At 42.4% G+C, this 23942-nt stretch overlaps 1 protein-coding gene across 8 annotated transcripts in view; it reads left to right on the top strand.

Moving 5' to 3' along the window:
• The window catches only part of LOC134210268 (uncharacterized), a 332517-nt gene that overhangs the window by 184606 nt on the left and 123969 nt on the right, over positions 1-23942 (top strand). Inside the window, exon 1 of one of the 8 annotated variants that reach the window (XM_062686316.1) lies at positions 17187-17567. The exons of the other annotated variants lie outside the window; for them this stretch is intronic. The gene's annotated coding sequence lies outside the window, so the exon portion shown is untranslated. Of the gene's footprint in view, positions 1-17186; positions 17568-23942 lie in introns of those variants that run through there. 8 annotated transcript variants of the gene reach the window in all.

Below are 23942 nucleotides of genomic sequence, written 5' to 3' on the forward strand. Positions count from 1 at the left end.
CACATAAGTAGGGTTACTGTTCCTATTCATAATATCATTGCTTCAAAGCAATGAGAAGAAACATTTTTTGTTTCTTATTTTTGAGATTTTTTGGCAGTGAACAAGGATGTCCATGGAAAGTACCGACAAAGTTGGTGTTCAATTTCGTTCTTTAAAACTAAGATTTTGTTTTAGTGAGGTGAAAAATGAGATGAAAAAATGGCCCCTATGAGATCGCTAATCGTGTGACCAATATGATTCTCCCATTCTTCCGATTTTTATATTTAAAAACGACTAATCAAAAGCAATTAGGGGCCCAGCAGGTTTTCCTCAATACAAATTAAAAAATGGTAGCTTTTAATTTTTCAGCAAATCATAAGTATTATTTGATAATTTTAAATTATATATAAATAAATTCGAGCAAAAAATTAACATACCAAGACCTACCTTGGAATTCCATTATTTCTTCTTACGAATAGAAATCGAAAAGAATGTTCGCATTTTTAAGTGCTTCACAAGTCTATTGTTAGACAAATCAAATCTTCAAGAACGATTTCTAGTACTTGGTGGTACTAACACATTCTTAGTTCTAACACCAGCTTGGAATAACAAGACGACTAAAAAATTTAATATTTATATGAATACTTTTGAAAATCTGACGAGTGTGGCATTTACGTAATGAGCCTTGTAATGAGCTCTTAAATAAAACAAAATAAATAATTTTAGTTCATATCTAACCGACAAACGACAGGTTTTCCCGGAGAATAGCGCATCACTCTATCGCTCTAAAACAGGGGATTTTACCACTTTAGTTCGGTTTCAACGAGATGCTGAGTTTCTGCAAGATCCAAATGATTACGGTGGATTTTGGCCATTATAGTTCATGATTCGAGTAATGGGTACTCTTGTGTGAGGCTCAACTTGCACAATTCTATGGCTGGGATTGTTTATAGGGTAAGGGTGGAAGATGATGGTAGGGAGGGGTCTTGTGGATTTTTAGCTATAGAATTCAGGTGGCGAAGCTGAGCCTTTAAATCACTTACTTGGAACTTTTTGGAACTGCATCACGCTTGGACTCGGGTCTGGCTGGAGCATCGCTGCTGTCGCCGGAGTCCCGTGCCGCTCGTTCCCGCTTGGGTGGCTCTGTGTCCATCGTGTCCGAGTCGTCGCTGAAGATGTCGAGAGAGCCCGGATGGTTTAGCTTGGGTTTGTTTGGGGTTTGTACCTGTTTCGCCATGGTCCTGAGCTTTGCGATCAGCTTGTCCTTAATTTCCCGGCTCTCCTGCAGCTCGACCACTTTTTCGGTGAGGATGCTGACTTGGCGTACTAGATCCTCGATCGTTCCGCTTTTCTGCACCGTGTCCATGCGACTTTTGACGCTGGAATTTGCCAGCTTCAACTCCTCAATTTTCCGCTTCAGTCCGTCAATTTCGCAGTCCTTGCTTGACGTTGTGACCTTGGCAAAGGAACCGACTTGGTTTGATCCGGATAGCATTTCGATTTCGCGCCGGGCCTGGGGGTACGACAGTTCCCGGTCGACCTTGATGCGTTGGACCTCTAGTTCCTTCACGTAGGCGGGACACTTCCTGCTGGACGTGGGGTGATCATTGCTGCGGCAAAACTTGCAGAACTGTTGTTCTGTGCAAGATGGGCGGCTGGTTGTGGGACTGTTGTCGTCAGTTGTCATAGCAGTGGTGGTTGGGTGTTGTTTGGCACAATTTCCGCATACTTGCTCCGCGCTGGGGCACCTTTTGCCCGTGTGCCCGAAATCCCAGCAGCGGAAGCATCGCATGGGATTCGGATAGTAGTTGCGCGTTGCACAACGGGACCAACCGAAGTTGATATGCTCCGGGATGACGGTTCCTGTGATGGTCAAAACTATGGCGGGGGTATTGGCCAACTTACCATTTTTCCTCGTTTGTCGGGTGAAGATCACTGCGTCCAGATTTTAGGACTATTGTGATATACCCTTTTGCTGTGAAATACGCAAGTTATCTCAGTAACATGTTTGTCATTGAGATACCTTGGTATCGACTGAACTCAAGACCATCTATTATTGATGAATAGGGATCCTGAGTTACAGTATGTGACTCCCCATTCTGGCGAGACTAGCTTTATGAAGCCAACCACGTCCTTGGGGATAAGATCCATATGTCAGCAGGCCCTAAAAAGGGCTTGCTGAGAACTTTGAGCCTACGTTGGGTGAGTGCACTGCAATAGCAGAGGATGTGTTCTGATGTTTCTCTCTCCTCGTCACAGAAGCGGTAATTTGAGGTTTGGATTGCTCCGATCTTTTTGTAGATGGTATCTGCAGGGGCAGTGTCCAGTTATTAGACCGGTGTAGATGTTGAGATCCCTTTGTTTGAGACCTAATAGTTGTTGGGTTTTCTTGGGGTTAATCGTTTCGAGCCTTTTGGATTGGCTCGTATGGGGAAGTGCATTCCAGTTTGATGTGATTTGACTGACCATATATTTGTTCAGTTCCATTTTACAGAGCAGTCTGAGATCCCGCAGAAGGGCTCAGGGCCAATGAACCTTTCATTAGATCCATTCCTGGCTAGCTCATCAGCAATCTCGTTTCCCTCTAGACCCGTATGTCCTGGGATCCAATATAGGTAGACTCGATTGCGTATGGATAAGTTTTTCAAAGCCAGAATGCATTCCCACACTAGCTTTGGGTTACAAGTGTAGTTATTAAGCGACTTAAGTGCCGCTTGGCTGTCAGAGAAAATACATATTTTTGCAAATCTATACTTTCTCCTCAGGCATAATAACACGCATTCTAATATTGCATATATTTCCGCCTGAAATACTGTGGGCCACTGCCCTAAGTGGACAGAAATTTTTGTTGTAGGGCCATAGATTCCGGATCCTGTCAGATTATTCATTTTCGAACCATCTGTGAAGAAATTTATAGAGCCTGTTGGAACGCTGGGTCCACCTCCTTCCCACTCCTGGCGGGAAGGAATGAACACATCGTAAGGTAAGTCATAATTGACTACCGTTTCCATCCAGTCACTACAAATTCCTATTGCGGGATTTATGGCAAATTCATTTAATACGCTGAGGTGACCCGTAAGGTCTCCCGACAGCAGTGTTTTTGTTCTCTTTAACCTTAGAGCACTTTTTTCCGCTTCCAGCTTTATGAATTGATCTAACCGGGGCAGGTGAAGCATTGCGTCTAGGGCCAAAGTGGGTGTACTACGAACTGCACCAGTGATGGCTATGCAAGCGGTGCGTTGGATTTTGTTGAGCTTAGCCCTTGCAGCAGCCTCATTAGTTTTAGGCCACCAGACAAGGGAAGCGTAAGTTGTCCTGGGAAGGACAATGGTTTTATATATCCACATGATCATACTTGGTTTTAGGCCCCATCTTTTACCAAGGGTTTTTGAACAAACCCAAAGTGTATTGAGACCTTTCTGCACAACTGATTGGAGATGAGAGTTCCAATTAAGCTTTGCGTCGAGTATGACACCTAGATATTTTACTTCACTTGAATAAACTAATTGTGTTTGATTCAAGAAAAGGGGTTTCAGTTGTACCTTTCTCCGTTTGGTGAAAGGGATAATGGAAGTTTTTGTAGGATTTATGCCTAGTTGATCCTTTTGACACCAGGAAAAAGTGTGATTTAGGGCAGATTGCATTCCTTCCACGATAACACTTTCGAATTTGCCTCGTACAATAATGACAACGTCATCAGCATATCCAACCACTTCGAAGCCTCTTCTCTCTAAGCTGTCTAGAAGCTCATCCACCACCAGTGACCACAACAAAGGAGAAAGCACTCCGCCTTGCGGACACCCCCTTGTTGCTTCAACAGTGATGTATGAACCGCTAAGCTCAGAGGAGATTTTCCGATTAGCTAGCATAGCATGTACCCAGGTAACAATGCATGGGTCGAATTTTCTCCTCAACATTGCTGACCCTATAGACGAATAAGAAGCGTTATCGAATGCGCCCTCAATATCAAGAAATGCTACAAGAGCAAATTCTTTTGCATTAAGTGTTTTTCGATTTTTTAACTACCGTATGTAGTGCCGAGATCGTAGATTTTCCACTTTGATAAGCGAATTGGTTTTTTGACAAAGGCATTGCTTTCATAAATTTGTGATTTATGTACTCGCATAGTACCTTTTCCATAATTTTGAGCATTACAGAGGATAAACTTATCGGGCTGAATGCTTTGGGGTTGGTTTTATCTCTCTTGCCTGCCTTCGGAATGAAGACAGCCCGGATTTGACGCCAATTGTTAGGTATGTGCCCCAAAATCAGACTCGCCTTAAAAATCTCAACCAAGGGTGGAACCAGTGTTTTCTCCTCTTTTTGGATCAACGCTGGGAATATTCCATCCATGCCAGGAGACTTAAATGGCTCGAAAGATCTCACAGCCCTCTCAACCCTGGCCCGAGTGAAAGCTTTCTTTGCAACCTTTATTGCGTCTTTTTTAGATCCAGAAACCCATGATTGGATCTCTTGTGGATCTGAGACAGCAATTCCAGTGCCTTGGTCGCCGATGCTCGACTCAGGGATTGAATCAGGAAGTGGATCTTTAACAATTCGCTCAGTGTATCGCTAGGCTCTCCAGTAAGCGAACCATCCGCCCTTCCGAGGCTACCCACTCCATTGGAGTGGTCTTTTGAAAGAGTTTTTGGAGTCTGGCCACTACGGGTGTATTCTCTATGCTTTCACACATTAGAATCCACGATTTCCGTTTGGCTGACCTTATTTCTTTGTTGTAGTTCGTCAGGGCCTTTCTGTATAGGCTCCAATCGCCGGTTCGCTTAGCACGGTTGAACTCCCTACGCGCAGTTTTCCTAAGCTTCTCAAGAGTTTTATTCCACCATGGAACGTCTCTACTCGAACTAGTTGATTTAGTTGGACAGCTCTCTTGGTAGGCGTTAAGGATTTTGTTTTTAATGGATTTGGACGCATCTTCCAATTGTGTTATGGACTTGATGTGACTTTCTATGATGTACTCTTCGGATCGTAGGATAGCTGAGTAGGATTCCCAATCAGTTTTCTTAGGATCTTTAAACGTTTTTTCCATCGTCAGACCCGCTTCCCATTCGAAGATGATGTGTTTATGGTCTGACATTGATATTTCTTCAGAAACATGCCAGTTTTTTATTTTATCAGAGATAGACCGACTACATAGAGTCAAGTCCAAAACTTCCTGACGAATGGAGTTTTCAAACGTGGGCTTGTCACCAACATTACAAATGTCAATGTTCTTGGAAGAGAAACTGTAACAGGTACTTACCTCTGGTGTTTATATTGGTACTTCCCCATACGGTGTGATGTGCATTTGCGTCGCACCCTATGACGAAGGGGATGTTGTGTCGGTGGCTGTAGGCTACGAGCGCAGCTATTTCTGGAGGAGGGATTTCGTCCACGTCACCTGGGAAGTATGCCGAGACCACCAAGATCTCTCTACTCCCTCTGGCGGAAGGTACCTCCATCCTGACCGCTACGATGTCCCTTTTTATGAATTCTGAAATTGGAAAGTATTTACAGTTGTTATGTAATAAAATAGCCGCTCTGGGAGAAAGCTGGCTGTCATCATATACCAACTTACATGAGTGTTGTACCTTGTATTCTGGATTTATTGACCAATGGCTCTTGAATGAGGGCCACGATTAAATTCTCTTTGGTGAACCTCCGACAGAGCACACCCGTGGCGCTCTCAGCATGGTGGAGGTTCACTTGCAGAACTTTAGTCGCCATTACCGGGGTTCCCGCTTTTTTCCGGACGACGACTGTCCGGCTTTGGATGTTGCGGATCATCAGGATGTCGTTTGATATTACAGTTTGGGTTTTCTCTCTTCCCTGTAGCAACCTGGCCCGCCAGTTTCGCCTCTGTGGTCAAACTGTCGCTTTTTGCACCCCCTTTGCCCTGTTTAGATACCTTTGGTTTGGTACCACTAGAGCAGGGGGTCGCATGTAAGCTTCGAGCTTTTCCTTTAGAGGCGGACAGACTAGTCTTTATGGTGCTTTTGGGGTGAGATTTACTAACCTCGCCCGAACCGGAGGCTTCCTCAGATTTTTCTTGGGTCGGCCTTCCAGTTAGCCGAACCTCGCCCGAACAGGAGGCTTCCTCAGATTGCTCTTGGGTCGGCCTTCCAGTCGGCAGTCTGTTGATCTGTAATCTTCCTTAGTTGGATTTCACCAAATCGGTAGTTGAGGGTGTATTTGGACTTCTTCAACTTTTCCATCGACGCACCCTCTACTGTGAAGATCCATTCAACATGAATATCTTTCAGAATGGATCGTTTCACAATACGCCAATTAGTTGTTGTGATGTCATTTTGGCTTTCTATGAGAGCCTTTATTCGGTCGTCATCATAGCTGGAGCTTTGTGGGAAGAATGCTCGGATCATCTCTGGACGTGGAATCGCCACTTCGTCCATTGCCATCAGCTCTGCACCTTCCCAGGGTTTCATGGATGGGGATATTCTCTTTAACCACTCAGCAGTCTCTTGATCCTTACAGATTAGAACCATGTAACCGGACTTGTAGATGAGGTTGTTGAATTTGGGTTTTATTGGCTCGTTTCGCTGTTGAACTACTCTGAGCAGGAGTGCTTCTTGTAGAAGGTCTAGCTGGGCTGTAGTGAGTTGGACGGTGGGAAAGTCTTTGGGTATTATCCCGACCTTCACGCTTTTTGGCCATATCACTGTAGCAGATACCAGCTGTTTTCCTCATGGGTGGGTTTTGTTGTCCAGACACGTTTTTCTGAGGCGCGCGGTTTGAGGACTGTTGGGCGCGCTCTCTCGGATCCAGATGGTGCTTCACCCTTTTTTGTTTGGGGTCCTCTGTGGCGGATTTGTCTAGGTCGTTTCTCGAGCGTTTTGAGGAAGTGGGCTCGCTCTCCTTATTCAGGATTATGTACAAGGCCTCATTCCGGTCTTTTCCCTTCTCCCGGAGAGTTCTAAGCTGCTTCCTCTGCGAGCGTGTGAGTGTGGGGATTTTCTTTCTCGGAGCACCCTTGGCTTCCGTAGAACCCTTGTTATCTTCGGATCCTTTGCTACTTGCTAAATATTGTTGGGGGTTGATGACGATCCTTATACCATCATCTTCGTTATCTTCCATGTCCAGCAGGTTGGAGTCGGTCGATGAGGAGGGTTGTAGATCTGGATCAGCTTTGTCGAAACATGTGCTGCTCCGGGAGATAGGCGTTGAGGGGCAGGATATTTCCATCTTCTCCTGCGAACTACTGAGTAGCTGGTCTTCGGTAAGGCCAAGCTGACTCAGAGTATTCTCCACTTCGCTCTCACACGACTGAGAGAGGCAGTCGTCACCTTGAAGGTTGTTTGTAGAATTTGTACTCATTTTTGGTCCCACGAGTAGCTAGGGAAATAAATGTCCGCTGCACCAGTGCCCCGCCGTAGTGCAGTAAGGGCTGCTTACTGGGGTGTTCGCCCCAGTGCACAGACGGACCAATCTTCAAAAAGACGGTCAAAAATCATTTTTTCAAAATGATCCAAATTGATAACTTGAGTCATGGGTTGTTAGTAGAATACTTGACGATGATCTAAACATAGTTTTGAGTCATTTTATTCCGGTGGATCTTACCTTTACAGTCTATACAAGTTGAGCATGTTGTCGATTTTTAATTCTGTTAAATCTTGTAACATTTATCTTACTGTTCATTATGTTGGCCACAACGTATACATCGCCCAAACCTATTATATTTGGCACCATTACAAAGTGTAGCTTTAAAACTAATGAAGCCACGCTTAAACGTTCGTGAATTAATTTTGATCGCGCAGAAAGTACTCGGTCTTTATTATGTATAAAATTATTATTGTATTATCTTCTTGCTGTATTCATTGTAAAATTCAAAAAGGTACCCATCGGTACCCATCAATGAAATTCACACTGTAGCTTCATTTTTTTGTCAGGAATCCAATCCTGAAGAAATTAGGTGCGCATTGCCCGCTCAGTTATTTCGGTTTTACTGACGGTGGTCCTTTCGGTCTTGCCAATCAATTTTGATAAGTGCAGCAACGCACAATTTGTTTTTACTTCTCTTTCTACTTCTCATTTGCCCCAATGCAATGGTGTGACATCAGCTTAAAATTGTCTAGGGGTCGTACACTTATTACGTGAGCATTTTTTTCTGGGGTTTTCGACTCCCCCTCCCTCATGTAATATTTCTTTCAAACAAATTTTATTTACAAGGTGCGTAAGAAAACGACAGAAGCCACCCCCCCCCTCTCCCCCATAAGTGCTTACGTAATATGTGTACGCCCCCCAGCACAATTTATTCTTGTCTCACGCATACTGTTGTTAAGGAAATCCCACGTGATCATTAGTTCTTAAGGCTTTTGCGCTCTGAGATTTTGAAAATATTGATAATGAAAGAAGGATAAACTATCAAGTCATGTTGTGTCTAGTCGCAATGGATAATTTCGGGAGAGGATTTTATTTTATCCCTTACTTTCAATTTTTCAAACTTACTCTGTAAAAATTGCATGAGTTTTTCACATGATACGGAATATCAAGTAATTGCGCCTCTACATGTTTACTTCGGTTAAGGACGAAACAAAACATATTCCATATGTTTACAATTTCTAACAATAAAATAATTTTTTCTTTAGCACTGCGATGAGGCGGCTGAAATCGGTAATTAAATACCTGTGGAAATGCTCATAGAAAGAGAACTCTACATTGGCGGCGCCAGCCATTGATATTTGATGGACACCACTTGGTGCAAGCACGTTGTCTTAGAGAACAATAGCGTGCTTGCGACGACTGGTGCCCCACCTCTCGCTGCGATAGTTGGACTTTAGCTTACGGATTGTTGATGCCGAGAAGAGGAACCATCTATTCAATGAAAAATCACAATATGTGGCCTGCTAGACCATTTTATTCACTTCTAACATTTATGACCGTCTTTTTTGGGATTGGTCCCACTGTGCGGTGCACCCCAGGCTCCGTTCGCGGTTGAGCATGTTTAGAACCCCCTCAACCATTCAGCCCTCGGCACGGGTCGCATGACACCTTGGCATTGGGGTTTATTCATTTTTGCTTTACACGATGGCCATGAATAACAGCCATCGCAACCTTCCTCCTTTACCAAGGCTTAGGACCTGTAGCTCAAGTTCTCAATAGTTTCACAATCTTTCGGATATGCAACTACGGAGAACCATCATTGCTAGCGGAGTTACCATCTTGGGTCCTCTTCTTAATGCGGTAAATCTCCCGAACGCCCTGGTCACGGAGTTCATTCAAGAGATAGTCGTCCGGGAGGTCGATTGCGTCGTAGCACGACACTACGCACTTAACTACGTTGAGATGAGGGTGCTCGATGACGCTCACTGGTGTATGGTCGTGCAGCTGCTTTATGGTGAGGAGCTTGTCATACTGCGTATGGCTCCAAACCTTCAGCACGTACAACGAGCCGCGGTTCTCCTTTGTTGCAATTTCGATAATTCTGCTGAGGAACGCTTCAACGGAACGCCGCAGGAGGAACGGGTCAGCTGGTAGCGGTTTACCGTCTCCTTGCAGGCGTAGGACTTGGAGTTGACCGGCTGTATTGTTGCCATTCTCGGGGGCCCCTGGGTCCCCTAGGCTGAAGGAGTGGCCCGTGGCCGTCTCCGATACCTGCGTGCGTGCCGCCAAACGGCACACTCGCGGCGAAAGAAAGGTAAATGCTACACGGCACCAGTAGCTGAAATACCGTGCGTCTCCACCGAACTGGAGGAATGTTCTAGATTCGTCGTCCGAATCGGAGATTCGTCGTCCGAATCGGAGATTCGAAAACAATCACCAGCCGAATGACGTCACACCCAAAAAAGTGAGATCTCCGGTCGCCGCTGGACGATCAGTCCGGAACCAGGGTGACGCGACGCGGCGCTTCGCGCGATTTTTGAGCGGAGCTGGCCACGGGAACGGCTGTTATCGCGTTTTTTCGGTCGCGTCACTTGAAAAAAATTTCCGCGTCCTACCAGCCGAATTGGTAGCGTCACCGCCGAATGACGTCACACGCGACGAAGAAAAACGGAAGGAATCGGTCCGGGACCAGTTTTTTTCCGGCAACTGACCGGGCACTAGCACTACTGCACTCGCGAAATGGGCTGACTATCAGCCAAAACACCGAATAAAGCGTAATCGAAAAAATCGTTCGGAGGTGAAAAACGCACGTCCTCTCTCAAACGATGTTCGATCGGAACTGTGTTGGCTGACATTACGAAGCCGACCGAAAGGCACCATTTACTCACCTTGCTGACGGCGGACTAGATCCTTCTTCGGGGCCTCTTGGGATGCTTGCCGACGGCGATAAGGAGGATGTCGTCTGGGTAGACGAGTATGTGCACGTCCTTTGGCAGATTGGCGAAAACTTCCTCCATTGCGACGAGAAACAGCGTTACAGCGATGACCGAGCCCTTGGGCACCCCGGTTTCCTCCTCCTTGGGTTTGGATGCGTAACTCCCGAGAAGCTCTCGGAATGAACGGTCCAACAAAAAATTCTTTACGAAATGGAGAAGGTTGCCGGAGACACCCCAAAGTGCCAGCTTTTTCAAGACGCGGCAGGGTTTGGCGGCAGTCGTTCCAGGCTGTTTGGTATTTGGAACGAATGTCGATGAGGCGCTGGTCGTCGGAGCGCCTTACGCCTGGCCTTTACCGCCTTTTTGGTGGTGTCACACCACCAATGGACGGCCTTGCGACCCGGGTTGGGACTAGTCCTGGGGATGGTACCTTCTGTCGCTTGGATGATGATTTTGGAGATCTCGGATATTGACTGGTCGGGACGCTCCTGTCGTGAGCTCTTTAATCAATTTCGCATTCGCATGTTAAGCAGTCATTAAAATAGGTCAGTCGATAAAATCAATGAAGACGCCACCTTAGTGGAAACTATCTATAGCAACCACCCATCGGTGAACGTCGCTCGGACAGACAGATGCCAAGAGATAATGTTTTGTAATATGAAGAAACTTCGTCTTGATTCAAATTTCTGTTGTTATTCCTCGCAACAATACCGTCATAGATAACCAACATCTCATATCCAAATTCAGAATCAAGCGAAAATTTCATAGCATTTTTGGAATTTGTCATTCTCCAAACGGTCCTTTGTCTGCGGAATCCCGATCAAAATGGCTCGCGCGCGTAGAAAAGCAGCTTTCTAATATCTGATTAAGTAATTCCATAAGCCCCGCCCCTTTATTAATCGTTATGAGTGCATGTTATATTTACACCCATATCAGATCCCAAAGGGGCGGGGCTAACGGGATTAATTTATTGAATACAAGGAAGCTGCTGTTCGGCGTGCGCGAGCCATTTTGATCAGGATTCCGCAGAAAGCGGTTGAACAAGGTTTTACGCAGAGCGGACACAGCGGAGCGAACACAGCAGTATGAAGGCGCTCTGGTAGCATTTTCAAAGGAAAACTATCGAATTGGTGGTGGAAGTCTGCGTTGGTGGTCATCATTCAACCTCAACGAACTAGCTTTTTATGTGAAGAAAGGGTTGATTACAAAAATGACGTCTTTTGCGATCCCGTGCCACCAGTAGCGATGCTGAAAATTTATTCCGAATGGATAACAGCACGAAGTGGAATTCTAACGCCAATGTTCCGACAAGCATTTGGTTGCAGTTAGTTATTGGAAAGGTGCATTGGGGATACAAAAATGGTCCTTCTCAGGACCAGCATCTTCTGAACAGGAAGGGTTGATTGCAAAAATGGGCTGTTTTGGTGTAAGCAATTCCATTCATTCAATCAAAGTTATTGCGTCGTCACTCACCGACGCGCGCTTATGATTCTGCCATCGAAGGGTAACTTTCTATCAACGCCAAACTATTAAGTTTGGACTTTGATGAACATTCTTGCAATACGGATAATCTATCGATATTATCTCCAATGTCTAACGAAACAAAACCAAAGAATCTTGCCAGAAAATTTCACTTTCCGCCGACGACGGTCAAATCGATGAAGACGCCACCTTAGTGAAAAATGTCGTTTAGCTGCCTTAGTTTTTCAAATGACACATTATTAAAAATAATAAATCTTTTCAAAATCGACATTGTCGTTTAAACGGATAAATTCGAAAACTTAAGCCGAACAGTCTGTTTATCTGGGTATATTTTTTTCCCAACGGTCGAAACCTTTTCTTGGATAAATTTAAGTCCTGAAAAGGACTGTTTGGAATTTATTCTTGAAGTCCCGCTCACTTTGTCACCAGCGCTATAGAAAACGATGCATGTGCGCTTCCATTGCGGTCGAAAGTCGAACGTTGCAAATTAATATATTTGTGTTTTTTGTTCGGTTGACCTCCGAACAGTTTGCGCAATGTTAATAAATTGACACAAATTATGATGAAAAATACCCTCCATTTCGTATAGCTACGTAGTCCTACGTCACCTTTGCGTACAACCCGATTGGGCTGCACCTTTGAGTTTTTATCATCCTTTTCAAATGTTGGTCTTAAAATTATATACATAACCAGGGTTCGTAATGCTCACTCAATCTCAGGAGCACAACGAAAAACAACGAAAACAGATTCACCTTGGGCTTGTTTGCTTTAGTCTCATCGAACAGAAAAGTCGAAAATCTAGACATTAACATCGATACTGCTGCATACACTTTTTACGAAACTTTACAGCAAATAATTAAACAAGAAATTCCACTTAAGAAAAAACGACGACAAAGAAATACAAAAAGTCCAATCTGGTACAACAGTCAAATAAAAAATTTGAAAAATCGCAAACAAAAAGCACATAAAATCTACAAGAAAGAAGAGAGTGATCGAAACTTAGCGAAATATTTGGAAATCTGCGACCAACTGAATCTAGCCATCAGTAATGCACTTGAAAAATATAATTCAAAAACTGAGCTTGAAATAAAGTCCTGTCCAAAGAACTTTTTCAATTACGTAGAAACAAAATTAAAATCAGACAATTTTCCATCTGTAACCATCACCTCGACGAAAATGTTGGCGATAGCTAGGAAAAAAACTGTAATTTATTTGCCAATTTTTTCCAAGACATCTATACTACATTTTCGGAAGAAAATCGCGATCGCGATTGTTTTGCGTTTTATCCAGAATTTTTCAGAGATGTTGGTGTAAATCAAATTCAAGTCCAGGAAATTTTCGACGCTCTAATGAACTTGGATGCTTCGAAGGGACCTGGCCCGGACACGATTCCACCAGTATTTATTAAAAAATTAGCAAAAGAACTCACTACTCCTCTATATTGGCTTTTCAGTAAGTCTCTGGAATCTGGAATCTTCCCAAAAATATGGAAAAGCTCTTTTCTAGTACCAATATTTAAATCTGGTCGAAAATCAGACGTACGTAATTATCGTGGCATAGCCCTTATCCCTTTAGCAAGGCATTTGATCGCATTGGTATACCGATGCTGCTTTTCAAACTACAAAAAATTGGAATTGAACCAGATCTCCTGAAATGGCTTGAATCATACCTAACTGACCGCCAACAAATTATCAAATTTAATGGACACAAATCAAACCCAATTCAAGTCACTTCGGGAGTCCTTCAAGGCTCTCATTGGGGCCCTCTTCTTTTTATCTTGTACGTAATTTCATTTCCTTCGTTCTGAAAAACATTAAAGTGTTAATTTATGCCGATGATATGAAGCTCTTTATGGAAATAAGAAATGAAGTCGACATCAATGTATTCCGCAATGAATACATATGGTGCAAGAAAAGCCTATTAGAACTGAATGTGAAGAAATGCAACTTAATATCATTTAGCAAAAAAAGAACAATACCAAACATTTCAATCGCATTAGGTAATCAGAATGTTTAAAAATGTGAAAGAGTAAGGGACTTAGGAGTAATCTTAGACTCTAAACTTTCTTTCGTAAATAGACCACTACAACACAATCATTCACAGGGCTAATAACATGCTAGGGTTCATAAAGCGTTTCTGCTATAACTTTCATGACCCATATACAATTAAAACACTTTATGTAGCTTATGTTAGATCAATAATGGAATATTGCAGTATTGTATGGTCTCCTTTCTCAATCACGCACGAAGAGAGATTAGAATCTGTACAAAAGCAATTTTTACTATTTGCTCTTCGTAAATTAGGCTGGACATCATTTCCACTCCCATCATACAAAGCACGCTGGGGGCAGCAGGGACAGCAGGGACAGCATGGACCATGTCCAAGGGCTTGACGACCCCTCCCCAGCTGTCTGTGAGTCAGGAAGAACTGCCTAGGGCTTGGTGGGATTTAGCAGTGGGCTCTGCTAAAATCCCTCCCAAAAAAACACAAGTGCCCGTAATCAGACTCTATCAAAGCGACTGTGTGCCGCTTCAAAAGCACAAGCCCAGGGAGTGCCAATTGGCATGGGGAGTGTCCCTACTTCGGTAGGGTAGCGCGTGAGCTGCTTCGGCAGGGAGTGAGTGATCTGTTTGTGCTAAGGCAGGAGTGTCATAGCGCGTCGCCGCTATTGTCACCTCGAAGCGCAGCAGAAGTCTGAGTATAGACTGCACATGCTGAGGTAGGAGTGTCGTAGCGTAGTATCGTTGATTTGTCCCTACATACCGCTATCGACACCTCGAGGCATGGCAGTGGAGTGTTAGAGTGAGCACCCGAATAAGGGTCACATGGAGCGAATGGTCTTTGGAGAAGCTGCTTCGGCGGCAGGGTAGCAGTGGGTTGTACCCACACACCTACAGTTGTGCACATGTGGTGCATGGGGAGTGTCTCTGCTTCGGCAGGGTAGCGTGTGGTCTGCTTCGGCAGTGGTGTGATTGATCTGCTCGTGCTGAGGCAGGAGTGTCGTAGCGTAATATCTGTAGGCCCAGGCAGTTATCGCTATTGACACCTCGAGGCATGGCAGCGGAGCGCCCGGGAGAGCATCCAAGTAAGACTCAAATGGTGTGAATGGTGTGCGAGCACCCAAGTCAGTCTCGCAAAAAAAAGTCAGTCCTGTAAAAAAAAAAAAAAAATACAAAGCACGCTGCATGCTTATTGACATACAGACTTTGAAAGAGCGGCGTGAAATAGCAATGATTTCCTTCGTAAATGATATCGTTTCGCAACGTGTTGATTCACCTGAAATCTTATCAAAATTAAAGTTTTATATTCCTTCAAGGTAACTTCGTAATCGTACCTTATTTATAACAAACTATCATCGCACAAATTATGCCAAATTTGGAACTTTGAATCGAATAATGGACATTTACAATCAACACTTAACACTTTTAATAGAAATCGAAATCGCAACACATAAGACAAAAGATATAACATTTTTGCCTTTCTCGTATACTAAGTATACGGTAAAGGCTATATGATCGCTCCAAAAACAAACTTTTTATAGAAGGCCCGGAGACCCATAGTGTTATATACCGATCGACTCAGCTCGACGAATTGAGGTGATGTCTGTGTGTGTGTGTGTGTGTGTGTGTGTGTGTGTGTGTGTGTGTGTGTGTGTATGTATGTGTGTGTCTGTGCGCACCCCACCCAAAAAAAATGTCACTCATTTTTCAGGTACTTATCCTTAACCGATTACTCGCAACAAGTTGCATTCGACGCAGGATACTCTACCATTGTTTCCTATTGAAAATTGGTCAGATCGGACTATGGGCTCGGAAGTTATGGCCAAACACCACTTTTTTTATAAAAAAAGAAGTAAAAAAATGTCACTCATTTTTCAGGCACTTATCCTTAACCGATTTACTCGCAACATTTTGCACTCGACGCAGGATACTCTACCATTGTTTCCTTTTGAAAATTGATCAGATCGGACTATGGGATAGGAAGTTATGGCCAAAATACCACTTTTTTTTTTATTAAAAAAATGGGTAAAAAAATGTCACTCATTTTTTAGGCACTTATCCTTAACCGATTTACTCGCAACATGTTTCACTCGACGCAGAATACTCTCCCATCGTTTCCTATTGAAAATTGGCCAGATCGAACTATGGGCTCAAAAGTGATGGCCAAAATACTATTTTTATAATGCACGAGAAAGGCATCATCACCGCTAGGTGGATTAATCAGGGTTTTTATCTGTACTATTTAATCTCTAGTTAATTTTTATTATAAATATATGTTAAATATTTCACAACTTATGTATATTAGCATGAAATGAAAAATTATGTATATTTATATGTACTACGCTACGACGGTTAACGAAATTAATAAAATAAAAAAAATAAAAATAAATAAATAAATGAAAATTACATACAGCTAGCTACGTAGTTCAACGTCGCCTTTGCGTACCACCCGATTGGGCTGCACCTTTGAGTTTTATAGGAGTTTAGCAGGGCCCATTGTTAAACCCCACCACATCCTAGGCAATCCCCACAACTCGTGGGCTGGGGAGAGATCGTCAACTCCTTGGACATAGTCCCTGCTGCCCATTTCCATAAAAAATGCAAAATTTTACAAATAAAATAATCAATAAAGAGCAACAAAAACAATAAAAAAATTCATAAAAAAATAATAGAAAGAAATTTATTATTTTTAGTTTTATTTTTATATTTTTTATGGAAATTTTGATATTTTTTGTTGCTCTTTATTGATTTTTTCGTGGAAAATTTTTAATTTATTTTGGAAATTTTTTTTTTTTTTTTGGAAAATTTTGTAATGGTTTATTGTTAATATTGATTTATTAATGAAAATTTTTATAATTGCAATTTTTGCATTTAAAAGTGCTTATTTATTTTTGTTTTGTGGAATTTTTTTTTAATTGTTTATAGAACTTTTGCATTATTTGTGGAAATTTTATAATTTATTGCTCATACCCTGATTTCGTTATTGGCTATTTCCTTAATTTTTTTATGGAAAAATTCTATTTTTTGTCGGGAGTTTTTATTTTAGTCTTTTATTTATTTACAGTACGACATATTTACATCGCACAAACTAAAACTTAAATGCTGATTCGCGACTTGAAAACATCTCTACTAATATTTTAGTCTTTTGTTGACGATTTCCGAGGTTTGTATTAGTAAAGTTTTTCTGGATTTTCAACTTTCAGCTTCTGAAAAAAAAAACTTTTGGTTATTCTGCAGTCATTTGTTCATGGAGCGCTTTTTGTTATTTTAGTTATATGTATGCACCCACAAAAATATTGACTACGACTAAATAATAAGCTTCTATAGTCCGCCCCATGTTACTTCTCTTCGCTCGGGATAGACCCACCACACCCGGGTGATAACAACATCGTTTGATACCTGACTGGCTGGGGCCGGTGCGGTGTATTGGTGGTGCTTCCCATCTGAGTATTTTGTCTCGCCAGCTCGAAGGAACAACATCGCACCGCGCGCGGCACAGTCTGGTCCGGTTAGCTTCCGAGGGCAGTCGGTCGGTTCGACTCACGGTTTAGAAGTTCACGGTCGCACAGGAAATTGGGACAGTGGACTAAGTTTTGTGCGGTTTCGGTTCGGTTTGTTCTGAATTTTGTTATTAAGTGCACCGCTAGCGGTCGTTGTCGTCGTCAACAACGCCGACATGGCTTCGTTATCTGGGAAGAAGTGATTTAGCACGTCACATTGTATACTGCGCTGTGCTGGTGCCGGTTGCTATTTGCAAGAGATTTTTTTACGAGCACTACCAGTGCATTTATGCGATACTGCGATAAGTGAATTGTGTGAAGGCATGATGGGAAATGTGAGTTTTGTGGTTTATGGCTTGATGGGTGCATTGCTATGTGGGAGGAGAATAGATGTAATATTTGCCCAAAGCTAGATACGAAATCTGTAAGCTGCTGAAGCGTAGATAAGTGAAGTTGTGATATTTGTTTTACTGTTTACTAAAACTGCCGGAATGAACCCTGCTCTGTTATCGTTGGATAAATTGTTGTGATTTATAATATTGTATATGAACTTTGATAACAGCAATTGTATAACCAGCAAGAATGAATGAAGTATCATAACTAAAACAAATGTTCATCATGATAAAGTCAACCTGACGGCAGAAAAAAAATGTTTCGTTTTATTCTAGTCTCATGACATGTAGACCGGTATAAACCGCTTTATTAACATATTGTCCTTAAATTTAGTTTCCTGCATCATAACTAGTTGAGTTAGTTGCTTACTGTCGATCTAACATGCACCGTAAATTTAATAATCTATAAATAATGATGGCCTGCCATAATCCCCACCGTTGCGAAATGCGAACCCGCTAGTTGATCTACTTAATTATATGAATATTAAATGCCAATGCACGAACTAATGGATTGCCCGGTTGGCGACGTGCCGCGTGCAGTTCCATTGCCAAGTTCGAACTTCTTGACCATCGGTTTTCACGGTCTAGGTCACAGCGCAGTGCGACAAGTGCCCAGAGCAGCAAAAGCGTGACTTATTGACTCGACACCCAAATGGATGGATGCAGTTGCCTCATCCCGTCATCAAGGAGAATTTCGCTTCCAACCAACACGAGAACTTATTTATCACTTATTTATTACCTTTCTGATGCAGAGGACATGATGCCGACCGGCACAGCACGGCGGCGGCGTGATAGAGGAACGGAACGACCGACACATTCGGAATCCGCTGATGATGACGCCGATAGCGATGGTGGGCGACATTGACTGATTTGTTCAACGCACAACCAATGCTAATGGCAATGTCTCCCTCTGCTTACATTTGAGGCATATGCGTATATGCAATATTGAATAAGAGCATTTTGACACAGTGGCAGTGTTGCCATACCCGACCATATCAATTAGATTTTGCGATAGCCAAGTTTCCAACATCGCGGCAATGTTCCCGGCCAATATTGATTTGTATCTTTGCCTTTTTCGTACAACAGGCTTCTCGCAGCAAGTTGCATTCGACTGAGACAAAGCCTAATCAAACACTATTTCATTTGATCACGAGTGCCCAACGTATTGAAAAGTTGTGACAAAGACGGTGTATCAATTCAATAAGGCTCATGTCTTGGCTAATAACGATGAAGGCAATATTACTACAAAATAATTAAGTTTAGGATTTTGATTTAGATTTCGGAAAACTGAATCGAAGATTTCTTCTGAATTCGCAGGGAAATCACTGAAAATTCTTCTGAATTTTCACGAAAAAATCTTCTGAATACTCAAGGAAAATGGCTCTAAATTTTCACGAGAAATTTTTCTAGGTTTCCACTATTCTTTTCTTCAGAATTCAAATGGAATGGATTTCTCCTGAATTTTCTCGAGAAAATCTTCTGAATTTCCTAGAGAAAATCTGTTTATTTCCATAGAAAATCTTATTAATTTTCACAGAAAATTCTTTTGAATATCACGGAGATCTCTGCAAAAATTCCACGGAAACTTCGACGGGAAGTTCTTTGGAATGTCCAAGGAATCTTCCTTGGAATTTCCACACGAAATTCTTTCAAATGTTTCACGAGGAATTATTTGGAATTTCTACGGAAAAGTTTCAAAAATTTGCACGAGAAAACTCAAAGATGCAACACAATCGGGTTGTACGCAAAGGTGACGTAGGACTACGTAGCTATACGAGATGGATGGTATTTGTCATCATAGTTTGTGTTTGGGTATCTTTATTAACATTAAGACCGAACTGATCGGAAGTCAACCGAATCAAGGAGCCGAATAGTAGCTCCCAGCTGGATGGACTTTGAGTCTCCAAGGGATTAGCACGACTCATCGGCCGCATCGTCGCTCAATCCATTCGTCTGGCTTTCAGTGGAGGACATTAGAATTCCAGAAGACACCATCCTCAAAAATGTTCGAAATAAGCAGAAACCAAACGCAATATATTTATTTGCAACTTTCGGTTTCCGCCTGCGATGGAAGCATACGTTTATCGTTTTTTAATGGCGCCTGTGGAAAAGTGAGATGAAGTTCAAGGATTGATCACCCTTTTCAGGACTATTTATCCAATGAGAGGTATTGATCGTTGGAAAAAATCTTCACCTAGACAAATAGACTATTCGGTTCAAGTTTTCAAAGATTTTTTATTTTTAATAATGCACTTGTGCAGTCTATGACTAATGCAGCTGAATGAAATTTTCCGCTAAGCTGGCGTCTTCATCTATTTAGATTTCGTCGGTGGAAAGTGAAAGTTTCTGACAAGATTCTATGGTTTTGTTTCTGTTAGTCATTGCAAATGAAATCAATTGTTTTCCAAGCCACCATTTGATACAAAAGAAGGTTGATCCGAGATGGATTTTCTTCGAAGTTCAAAACTTAATTGTTTGGCGACGACAGAAATCTGTAACCCTTTGGTAGCAGAATTTCAAACGCACGTCGGAGGGAGATGATGCAATAAATTTGTTCGAATGGATGGAATCACTAACAGCAACTAAGCTACCACGCCAAACGCCGATCCCACCGAAACAGTACATTTTTGCAATCAACCCGTTTTGTTCAGAAAATTCTGATCTTGAGGAGAGCCATTTTTCTTTCTCCAATGCGCTTTTCCAATAACTAAATGCAATCAAACGCTTGTCGGAACCTTGCGTTGAAAATATACCTCGTGCAGAACGTTCCAGAAAATGTGACTGTTGTTCCCGAATCCGTGGCTATTGTTCCCGAATACATGAACGCTTTTTTTTGCGTGTGGTGGAATGTGATTACCTCGAATACATTTTTCAAATAAAAAATCTTCCACATAATGTGCATATTCACATCTGAGAACATTGTAAATTAATGTTCAAGTCCGGGGGTCCAATACCCGGAAAATAGGCATTAAGCTTTGATTTAAATACAATCTTTGTAGACATATGTAACCTAGTGCTGCTTTCAGTAATGGAATGGCAACTTTAGACCAATGCCACGTGCATGTGTACTGGCTAACAAAGCTATCATCGCTACACTTATCTTTGAATAAACAAACAGAGATCTATGCGCCATCACAATTGATGTAAATGGTGAAACCCTCCGCGTCCTCCTAGTCAATTGAGGATTAGAAGAGAAAAAATAGTTCGACGCTCATTGCTACAAGAGACCAAGGAATAGTCTGCATCTCCGTGAGCGCCACTGGAAAGGAATAGTTAGTTAGTTGAGAAGGTAATTCATGGGAAGTCACCTTGATATGCGACTAAATATTTATTGTAAACGTTAGTTATTTTGAAAACACAAAGACGAAAACCGTGTTTCAAATCAATCCAACGTGAAATCAATGTGTTTCGTTTAATAAGCTTCGACAACACGATCGATCCCGCACTAACAAACTTTTTTTGCTCTTCGATGCAGAAGATAACTTTTTCATTTCGCGTTCTCCCAGACTAGCTGGCAATGGGCGATACCGATACGATATATCGGGAATCGATATTTTCGCTCGATTTTTTTATATTCGATATTTGACCGTATCGATTTTTTGTAGCTGATATCGGATTTCGATGTTTTCATTTTACGAGACATAATCCGTAATACAAAAAAGTGGAAAATATAGCAAACATTAGATACAATCCGTTAAAAACAGCGAAACTTTGATGTGTGATTCGATGATCTGAAATGGAAAACCTATGTATAGTATCCAGTTTTTATTTGCTCGTGCTTTAAATTTTTCGGACATATTGATATATCGGAATATCGATGTTTCAACGACGATATTTCGACAATAAAAACATCGATCCGGCAGTATCGATATTTTTCCGAAAAACGCCCATTTAGAAATGGCCCACGCCCATTTAGCTGGCGTGAGCAGCACCAACACGATCGATCCCGTACTCTTGGAGGGGTTTATGTAGTTTCCATGTAAAATGAGAAAAAGACCGTCTGACCGAAAGCAATTTGGTCGAAAACTATTTGCTGAAAACCATTAGACCGAAAAGCAATTTTGGTGAGTATGTCATTTGGCCGGACAAATCATCAGGCCGCAACCTAAATCATTTGGTCGTAAGGCCAACTGGCTGAAAATTTCGATTGGTTGAACAGGCCATTTGGCAGAAAAAGTCGTTTGGCCGAAAATGCCGTTCAAGCGAAGCGGTCGTTTGGCAGCAAAGCCCATTTGCCCAAATGGATAATCCGGCCAAAAAAGTTATTTGGCCTAACCGGTCATACTTCCGTAAATCCACGCATCCCACGCAAACTAACACCATCAATAGGTAGATGAAGGTTTCCGCTACCTGTTGATGGTGTTGGTTTGCGTGGGAGAGCTATCAGATTCGTCAAATCATCGTTTGAATCTTTGTTTACAAAAGCAGATAAGTCGTTTTGAAAATTTTGTCTTGAAATGTCGTTTGCCGAACGGGTTATGTGACCGAAAACGTAGTTTGACCGAACAAATTATATTACTAAAGAAACATTCTACCAAGCAAGTCGTTTGACAGAATATGCCATTTCAAATTAGGCTGAACATGTTGCTTGTTCGAAAACATCGTTTAGCCTGTTATATCAAGACCAGATAAAAACAAACATAATATAAAACAAATGATGGGAAAATCACAGAGTAGAACTTATTTCAAAGTGTTATGTACTTTGAACTGGTTATATTGCAGCATGCCGTTTTATCATTTCTTCTCTCCTGCAAACAATATGTTCTTCTTGACCAAACAACATGTGCGGCTTGATCTGAAATCGTCTATTCTATCAAATTTAACCTATTTGGTCGAAAGTTTTTCTTGGTAATATAATTTGTTCGACCAAACGAATTCTTCGGTCATATGAACAGTTCGAATAATACGAAATAGAACCTAACGAAGAAGCTGCATTATCCACCACGCCGGGAAATTAGGAGGAAAAAAATATTTTCACCTTGAAGATGATATTTTAGGAACAAAGTGTCTTCAGCAAAGTAAAAACTTATTATTTAAGCATTATTGTTGCAATAGGGTGGTCCCACTATATTTTGAGATAAAATTTTAAACTAAATGTTTAAATAAACGATATTCCAGAAAGTTGTTATTTAATTTTTAGGCACTTTGCTGAAGAATCCATTGTTGTTAGTCGTTAGTTATGACAATTTCAAATAGTAATGTTAGGGTTAAAAAAAATCTATATTTTTATCAAAGTTACGTCTTCTTCGAGCTGTGTGAACTTGCTCCAAAGATTGATCTCGGGGTCCCAGTGAAGCCGTTAAATTAGTTTGTATAGGCCCCCATCTTTTAAGAAAGAGATGAGGGTGGCGGTGCTAGAAGCGTCGTCGGACAGTGCATCCCTGATGCTAGCGGATATCCCGTGGATATCCCTGAGAGCCTGATATTTGGGGCATTGACAGACATAATGTTCCACGGGTGCTGCGAACATCACAGACGTCGCAGGTATTATGAAAAGAGCTCCCGAAAAAGTTATGCGAGAGCAGTGTGAGTCCGGTTCGGAGCCGAGAGATGATTTGCTGTTTTTTGAGGTTGGATAGGTCTGCCCATGCCGATGAGATTCCATTAATTTTTGAAGGTATCCGGAAGTTGTGGCAATCCAGGAAATTTCCCAGTTTCCTCGTACAGCTTTCCTTATCCAGGTTTTTACGTCACCCAACGGGACGGATGACCTAAAATGCTGGCTCTAATATCCGCCTCCGGCAAGGAGATCCGCCGTGACGTTTCCAGTCACTCCGCAGTACCCCGGAATCCAAGAGAAAGTCGTGTTCGGGAGCATGTTCGCTAAGATCCAGGTGCTTAGGCTTGTCGTTCTGGAGTGTGGAAATGACGCTGGTAGAGTCGGACAGGACGAGGATGAGTTTCCTTGACGGATAGGTGGCGGCGATGAAAGCCACGGCTGCTTCGGTCGAAAAGATGGTGCACATATCCGGAAGGCTGTTTGATACCGACAATGCCGACTCCACGGCCCAAAACTGACCCATTCGTAAACCTGTGTTCATGGTTGGGGAAATCTCTGTTAAGGAGCTCGGACACCGACTTTCTAAGAGTCATTGAATTGCTACCCCTGCGGAAGTTGCTAGCTGTGGAGCTATTTATAGTGGCTGTTGAGGAGTGCCAGCTCCTCGCTCCATGTCAGTGGACTCGCGCCACTGGGGGAGACCGACGCCGGCCATCGTGCGCAGAATCCGGTCCCCTTCAGTGATGAGAGGGATTCTGTATTCTCATTATGTGACATTATCGGCCGTACGACTTGCTCGGCTGAATGGTCTTCCAACA

The sequence above is a fragment of the Armigeres subalbatus genome, chromosome 2 (genome assembly GCF_024139115.2).
Source record: "Armigeres subalbatus isolate Guangzhou_Male chromosome 2, GZ_Asu_2, whole genome shotgun sequence".
Taxonomy (NCBI): domain Eukaryota; kingdom Metazoa; phylum Arthropoda; class Insecta; order Diptera; family Culicidae; genus Armigeres; species Armigeres subalbatus.